The sequence below is a fragment of the Tetrao urogallus genome (assembly GCF_951394365.1).
Source record: "Tetrao urogallus genome assembly, chromosome: 24".
Taxonomy (NCBI): Eukaryota; Metazoa; Chordata; class Aves; order Galliformes; family Phasianidae; genus Tetrao; species Tetrao urogallus.
The window spans coordinates 4143985-4151385 of NC_136837.1; positions in this window are offsets into that span (position 1 = coordinate 4143985).

Below are 7401 nucleotides of genomic sequence, written 5' to 3' on the forward strand. Positions count from 1 at the left end.
GCAGCAGGGAAGGAGGCAGGAATAGGGATAGGTAGCAGAGAGAAGATTTGAACTTCCAACGGGATGCAGTAATAGCTGGGCACTGCATGAATGATCACAGCAGAGGGCTCAGAGCTGAACCTGCTCTCCTTAACGCCAGGAGCACAGTAGGGCAGAATCACACCCACCCATCAGGATTCTCCCCCCAAAGCAGCAGAACCCACAAAGCCCCAGCCCCACATGTTGGCCCCACGCTTCCATTTGGATGGATGAGGGGTGTTGCTCCCCTGTAGGAACATTACTTCAAGCTGCAGGGTGATTCCAAGCACAGATGAAGTGGTCTGTAGGGCACAAAAAGCTGCAGTGGTGTCGAGGAGCTGCAGGGAGGAACACTGGCTCGCAGGTAATGGGCCAAATTCAGCGGGCACACAACTAAGTGATGCCAAAGAAATCGTGCATGCTTAAGAGGGAAATATGAGAGCTTTGAATCTGCAGTCAATGGGGGAGTATCAATGGTACAAATGCCTTGCTTTTCATAGACCTGCCCATCTCCTGCAGAAACGCACAGGCAGCACCTGCTTCAGAAATTGTCCTTTGCACCTTTATAGCACGTGATTCAGCTGTGCCAGCTCATCCTTGGGGCCGGGGGAGGATCTGCAGTGGGTCAGCTTCTGAGCACCAGGGCTGTGAGGCTGAAGCAGACCAGATGAGGCACCAGGGGATAAAGAGGGGTGAGCGGGACCACTGTGATCGGTTGTGAGCCAGTCCTGCACTGAGCATCGGGCTGACAGCTGCAGCAGAGATTAAGCTTTCATTGGCAAATGTAAGTTTTCACTTCTTGCAATATTCAAGCTCCTACTCACGTTCCTGCTGAACAAATTAAGACTGCCACGTTTGCTGCTGCAATAGGAACCGTCCGGGCTGTGCTGCTCTACACTTGGCTTCAGATTCTCCAAATCAAGAGCTTCAGACAAAGCCACAACCCTCTCATTTTTCACCTCAAACACACGTGCTGTGCTTCCTGCTACCCAGCATCATGAAATGCAGGGAACAGAGCTGATCCACAGCCTCAGTCCACTGCACTGACCTCTCTGCCTGCTTTGCAGCACCCACCTACTGCATGCTCTAACCTCTCCCAAGCAAGCACTGCTGCATTCTCACCTTCTTCCCCATTGAGAACCGACCTGCAGCAGGACAGGGTGCATTGCTTTGCAGCCCCCACCTCCTGGGTTTCCTCTCCCATACTCTCCCCTTGTGCTCTTTCCAACCCAAGAGCTTAAAAACTAAAACAAAACCCAACAACCCTTCAGTCTCATTCTGCACCTCTAACACGTGCGCTTTGCTTCCCGCTGCCCAGCGGTGCAAGACCCAACCATCAGAGCAACGTGGGAGCAGAGATGCTCTCCAACGCAGTGACCCACACCACTGCTTCCTTACTCTTATTTAGGAAAACTGAGGGTCTCCATCATGCTTGCACCCCCCACCCCCTTCTGCAAACAGCTCTGAATTCCCCATTTCCTGCAGCACCCAACCCACAGCCTGACACCAGCAGCCCAGAAATGACTCAGCATAGGCAGGGCACCTTTCCTGTGCCCTGATCACCTCCTCATCTCCATCCAAAAAGCTCAGGAGCCCCATGCTGTCCCAGCTGACACACAGCTCCAAACCTTCCTCGCTGCAGCTCAGGACAACCTCTGCAGATCCACTCCTCTCAAACCTTTTGCTGAGGAGGCAAGCACAGAACAGATGCTTTAGTTTTTCCTTGCATGGCTGAGGAGCAGAGCCATTCATTGATCCATTCACGCACAACGCACACATCACAGCGACCACGGGAACATCTGCCCAGAGGAACATCCTCTATCCCAATGAAGCCCTCTTACAAAGAGCTTCCTAAAGGCAGCCCTGCACGGTGGGCTCTGCTGGGGCAAAGCAATTGCCATAGAAATCTAGCTGTAAAATCCCCACCACAGCTGAGGAAGCTGAAAACCTTTGCAAAAAGGTGCAGCAGAGATCATCAGTGAAACCACCTCCAGGGAGCACGAGGGGAAACAGCTGCACTGCCATCACTCAGTGAGCTGCTCCCAGAGAGCAGCAGCACCCACAGACCTGATCCTGCCCTGAGGGCTCTGCAGGAGCTGGGAGAAGGAAGCTGCTGGGATGCAGCTGCAGCCGGAGACGGCATCAGAAAGCACTCTGCACGAATCCCTGCTGCACATGGGAATTGGTTCATGCAAAAGTGGCTGGGGGCCGTGGGCTCCTTCCATCCCACCCTCCCCCGTGCTGTGATCCTCTGATATTCAACACCCCAAATGCTGCTGTTTTCAAAGAGCATCGTGCAACTCTCCCCCCCCAGATCCGCATCCGACACAGCACGCTTTCACTGCCAGAACAAACCAAGCCTCTCGCTGCTTCCGTTCCTCTCTCACACCTGGGAAAGCTGCCCTTAAGTTTAGGAGAGCTGCTTTCACTGAGGGTGATGGGAATTCATCAGCTGCCCTAATGGAAACCAAAGAGAAGAAGGAGAAAAAAAAAAGGACGTGTTTGATAAAGTAAGTTCTAGCTTTGGGTTAAGCTTACAGAGCCCAATGCTCACTGAAAAGGCCTTCCAGCCTGCAGTAACCTCAAAAACCACAAACTCACATCCATGCCCACCAGCAATTTCACAAGTCATTAATGGACCAAAGTCCCCACTCTGGAGTGATGCAGACTTTGGCTCCTGAGCTTCTGAGCACTCTCCCCTGCAGATATCTCTCACATGGGTGAGATAGGGCTGGGAGGTGCCCGCACACCCAGCACTCCATAGGCCCCATCCTGAGCCCTCGAGCCTTCATTCAAGCAGGGGAAGGAAACCCTAGAGGACGAAGCAAAGGCCATGAGGAAGAGCAGAGGTATTTGTCACCAGCCCCGTGACAGCTGGGAACGTGTCTGCACTGCTTTTATTGCCTTAGGAAGAGAGAGAGGGAGCAGGGAGAGGAGCAGCAAGAGGGATGAGCCCAAGTGCTGCAGGGCAGTGGTCACACATGGCAATAGGGCTGCATGGCTGCAGGAACAGCAGCTCCCTGCCTGCGCCCCCAGGGCTCTTAGCTCTGCAGTACTCAAAACACAGCAGTGTCGTGCAGGAGGAGCTGCTCCTCACCAAACCCATTGCACTGCAGGGAAAGGTGCCAGCACAGGGCAGGACGCGGTGCTGACAGTCAGCCCGATCCTTCCCCCGTGTCTGGGGACAGGAAATACTGGAGCCAGCTGAAAAGCTACAGGCTGATCTTCAGATCCGATTGCAGAGCTAGGTATGAAGGTCAAGGCAGGGAAACGAGTAGATGAAATATCCATCAACCACAATTAACCTGGAGCTCAGCACCCGCACAGCCCTACTGCAATTAACGCCATGCCGGAACGGGATACAAAGGATTTGCAAACTCAGAGAGGGTTTTGCCATCTCACCCTCACCCTCTGCTGCCAGCACTGCCCACAGCAAAGCACAGCTGACCATCCTCACCCTCCACAGCCCCATCTCCCCATCCCCAAGGCAGCTGTAGGGAAGCACAGCCCTGCAGCCAACACAGAACCACAACGCTTCCCACTCCTTTCCCTTCTGCGAGGGCAGACACGTGGCGAGAGCAGATCCTCAGAGAGCATTTGCCATTTCACTGCAGAGCCAGCTCGTTATCAGCCCAGAGCAGGAGCTGGGCCATCTGATGTTTTAAAGTGATTAATTGAGCTGCGGCTGGGAAAAGCACAATTTGGGGGGGAAAAAAAAAAAAGGAGGTGTGAATCCAAGGAGCTGCTGCCCCTTCTCCTCTGCTCCCAGCTCTTCCTGCTGCAGTGCACTTCATTAAACGGTTCTCTTTACAAATCCACTTTCCCCTGATTGCCTGCCCGAAGTCTCATTAGCCAAATTAACACGATGCACACAGAGCATTTAATGAAAGCCGGGGTCCACCTGGCAGCTGCAGCGCCCCTCTGTAAGCAACCAATGTCTCGTTACAGAGCTGCCCCATAGGACCTCCAAACCTGTGAAAAGGACCACAACAACCAGCAGCAGAACAGCAGGACGGGCACAGCTGGAGGTGTGCAATGCTTTGGGTCGCAGCACAGCTCACAGCCCAACGGCACATGCATGCACAGGCATTTTCAACACACGAATTTGAACTACAAACACCAACTGCGGGAAGAAAACCTCAGCTCAGGGCTCTCCCCACGTCAGCAAGACTGGAAACCTCGTTGGTGATACCTAAAAATGCTCTCGTTGACAACAGATTCATTTAGACACCCATACCAGCATCCCATCAGCACGCACAGCTCCACACTGCAATTAGCCCGATTAAAGGCTGTGCCCTGGGTGAGTCAGCCCACAAAGCCAAAACATCAGCTCTGCTTTCCCACACTGAAAACCCATCCTGTGGGCATGGAAACCTCGTGGCATCAAATAGGAGAACCCCCAAAGCAAACACGGGGCTCATCCCAGCACCGAGCAAAGCCCATTAGTACAAGTGAGCAGGCACCCGAGGCTGGAGAAGCAAAAAACCAACAGGCAAACAACAAAACCACCTCTTTTTACATCACAGTTCAGTCCAAGCTCTCGACCCCCTTACCTGTTTTTGGGGATCTACACAGCTCCGTGCCCCGGGAGCAGCATCCTTCAGCTGGGAGGCCCTGCAGCCCTCCTGTATGGCCACAGGCCAGCACCAGGTTGTTTATCCACGGCAGGCGAAAGGATGTCAAAGCAAATCAGGGCAAGCTTGCGTTTCAAGGCGTCTTCATCCGCGAGCCACGTTCATCCTAACGCCGCACCAGAGGTTTCTGAAGGCGACGACGCAGCAGTGCCAGCTTCCTCTTCATCCCGACGACGGTCAAACTGCGCCCCGAAGTCACCGCAGAGCCTCGGCCAGGGGAAGGCAGAACAACAGCAGCCAAACGCGGCGGGCCGCCTCCGTCCTCCTGTCACCATTGCACTGCACAGCGTGCTCGGCCACAAGCAAACGTGCAGCCGTACCTGGGACGCGATCAGGGCGCATGCACATCCGAGGCAGGTGGGGTGGGCTCCAAAACCAGCACTGAACACCAACGCAAAGGTTTTAAATTAACCAACACCGACTCGTCGTCCGTCCTGAACTACACCCAGCACCGCACAACCGCTGCAAAGGGAGGCAACTGCTGCAAAGGGACGGCTGCAAAGGGCCCGGAGGTGGAGGAGCAGCTCCACGTGTGGAGGACAGGCTTTATTAACGGCATCTAAACACGCTTTTAACGCCTCCTGTCAGGTTTTTAGGTTTGGTTTTTTTTTTTTTTCCTGCTGTAAAGGTTTTACGTGCAAGATTTCAACGCGCTCTCGAGCTTTTTTTTTTTTTCCTCTCTCTCTTCGAACTTAAAATAATTAAAAAAAAAAAACGATTTAAAAAATAAAAAAAATGAAAATCACAATGAAAACTAAAAGCCCAAAACAAGCGAGGTGAACCAAAACCGATCAGAAACACAACATTCAGCAAACTCCGGCTCTTCGAAGCCTCGGGCACCGTTGTGCTGCAGGGCGCCGCTTCCCTGCTCCTTGCATGCCAGCATCAGCACCGCTTCCTCGTACGGATGAGGACTGAAGCAGCAAAGGAACCCCGGTGCTGCCAAACCAAAGGGTGATGCTGGGTTCTTCCAAGCAGGTAAAACACGCCGGTCAATGCAAAAGCTCCGTTCTCCCCGCTTCTCTGCGCAAGAGCCGCAAGCGTCGGCTCAGCCACCGAGCAGCAGCAGCAGCAAAGAACCCCTCAGCTGCAAACAAAGGGGTCAAACGTTTGTTGTCAATTCACTCCCAGGCAGAAAAACCATTTTCCTCAAAAGAAACAATTTATTTAGAATGAAACAAAATCAGCTCAACTGTGAGCGCATGTTTGAGTGACAGCTACGGGAAGCTGTGTGAGCCATCAGAAGGGTATTCCTTTACTTTTCCAGCAATCTTGTGTACACAGCACAAAGCAAAGAGGTCATTTTTTTTTTTTTTTTTTCCACTTAAAACACGGCCATTGGCATCACAATAGCAGATACACAACTTTTTTTTTTTTTTTTTTTTTTTTTTTTTTTTTTTTAAAGCTGCCATTTTTAGTAAAATGCACAAATACTAAACAGATAAGCTTTCTTCCATCAAGAGGCCCATGTAAATTCCACTCAAGCCACAGCTTCTCTTCCCAAAGGTCCATTAGAGCTCGGTATCCCATGCTGTTGTCCTCTGCAGTCCGCCAGCTTTGCTTGCAGGAGGAAAGAAAACGTTATTCCATACAATTGCATACAACAGATTTCCCCCTCCTGACATTATACAGAATGACAAAGCCTTCCTGAATATTCTACCCAGACTTCAAAGAGCACCAACACCACCCAAGGGCACGAAACCTCGAACGAAGCCACCTTCCATGTACAGAAGCACAACGAGCAGCACGGCGTTTGGTTTTGGACCGAGGTTAAAGCAGGCTTACAGCATCAATGGTCACCAGACTGAATCCATTAACAGCCAGCGTGACAAATCAGAAGGAGCAGCCGCGAGAAAAACCAACCCAAGCGATGCCAATGGGGTTGGCTTTCCTCAGAGAGCACCTCCTGAAGGCAACGTATCAACAGAAGCACCACATTCAGTGCTCACAAGGCTCTCTCGTGCTCTCAGCTCTCCCATGTCATTCTAATGACGTTAAAGGAGAGGGCAAAGCAAAGATGCACCCCATAGGATCGGCAGCCGATGCTGTTCAAGTTGTGTTTCTCACCCATCATTTGCACACAGCCAGAACTGCAGGCGTGGGCTTGGTTAACCATTCTCTGAACAACACGCTCTGCTTTCAGCCCAATAACGCAAAAACCATCCCAGCATTCAGGTTAGAATTCATTGGAATACCTGTCCTTCAGCACAATCTGCAGAAAGTCCATAAAAAATGGGCAGACAAGGGGGAAAGAACCCCAAAAACTCTGTATTATGCATGGCAGCAATTTTCTCCACTCTTGTTTCTGTTCAACAGGCGTGCAAGAGGCTCCACAGGAGCACTGCCCTCACCACTGTTTACATAAAGCCCGGAACTGAGTATTTCCAAGCCATTTTCCCTGAGTCCTCAGAGTTTTTGAACCTGTCTTCACAATTTTCATTCACTCCTCCTCCACGTTAATACTTAAGGCCTTTCACCTCGGTTACCATCAGCTCGATGGCTCTGCAACGATGCGAGACACCCCAAGCTCTCCTCCGTAGGGTCACCAAATCATTCCTTCAACATCCATACACTTCAACGGAGAAGGTTAAGGTTTGCCCGGCACGTAAAAATCCCTTCTCCCTCTGCAATGCTTTAAAGGATCCCCTGGGACTTGTAACCCAGAAGCCTCCACCCGCAGAGCTGATGGTAACAGGCAGCAGCAGACCGAGCACCAGGCTGGAGCAAACAAAGCCACTGGCCAGCAGCC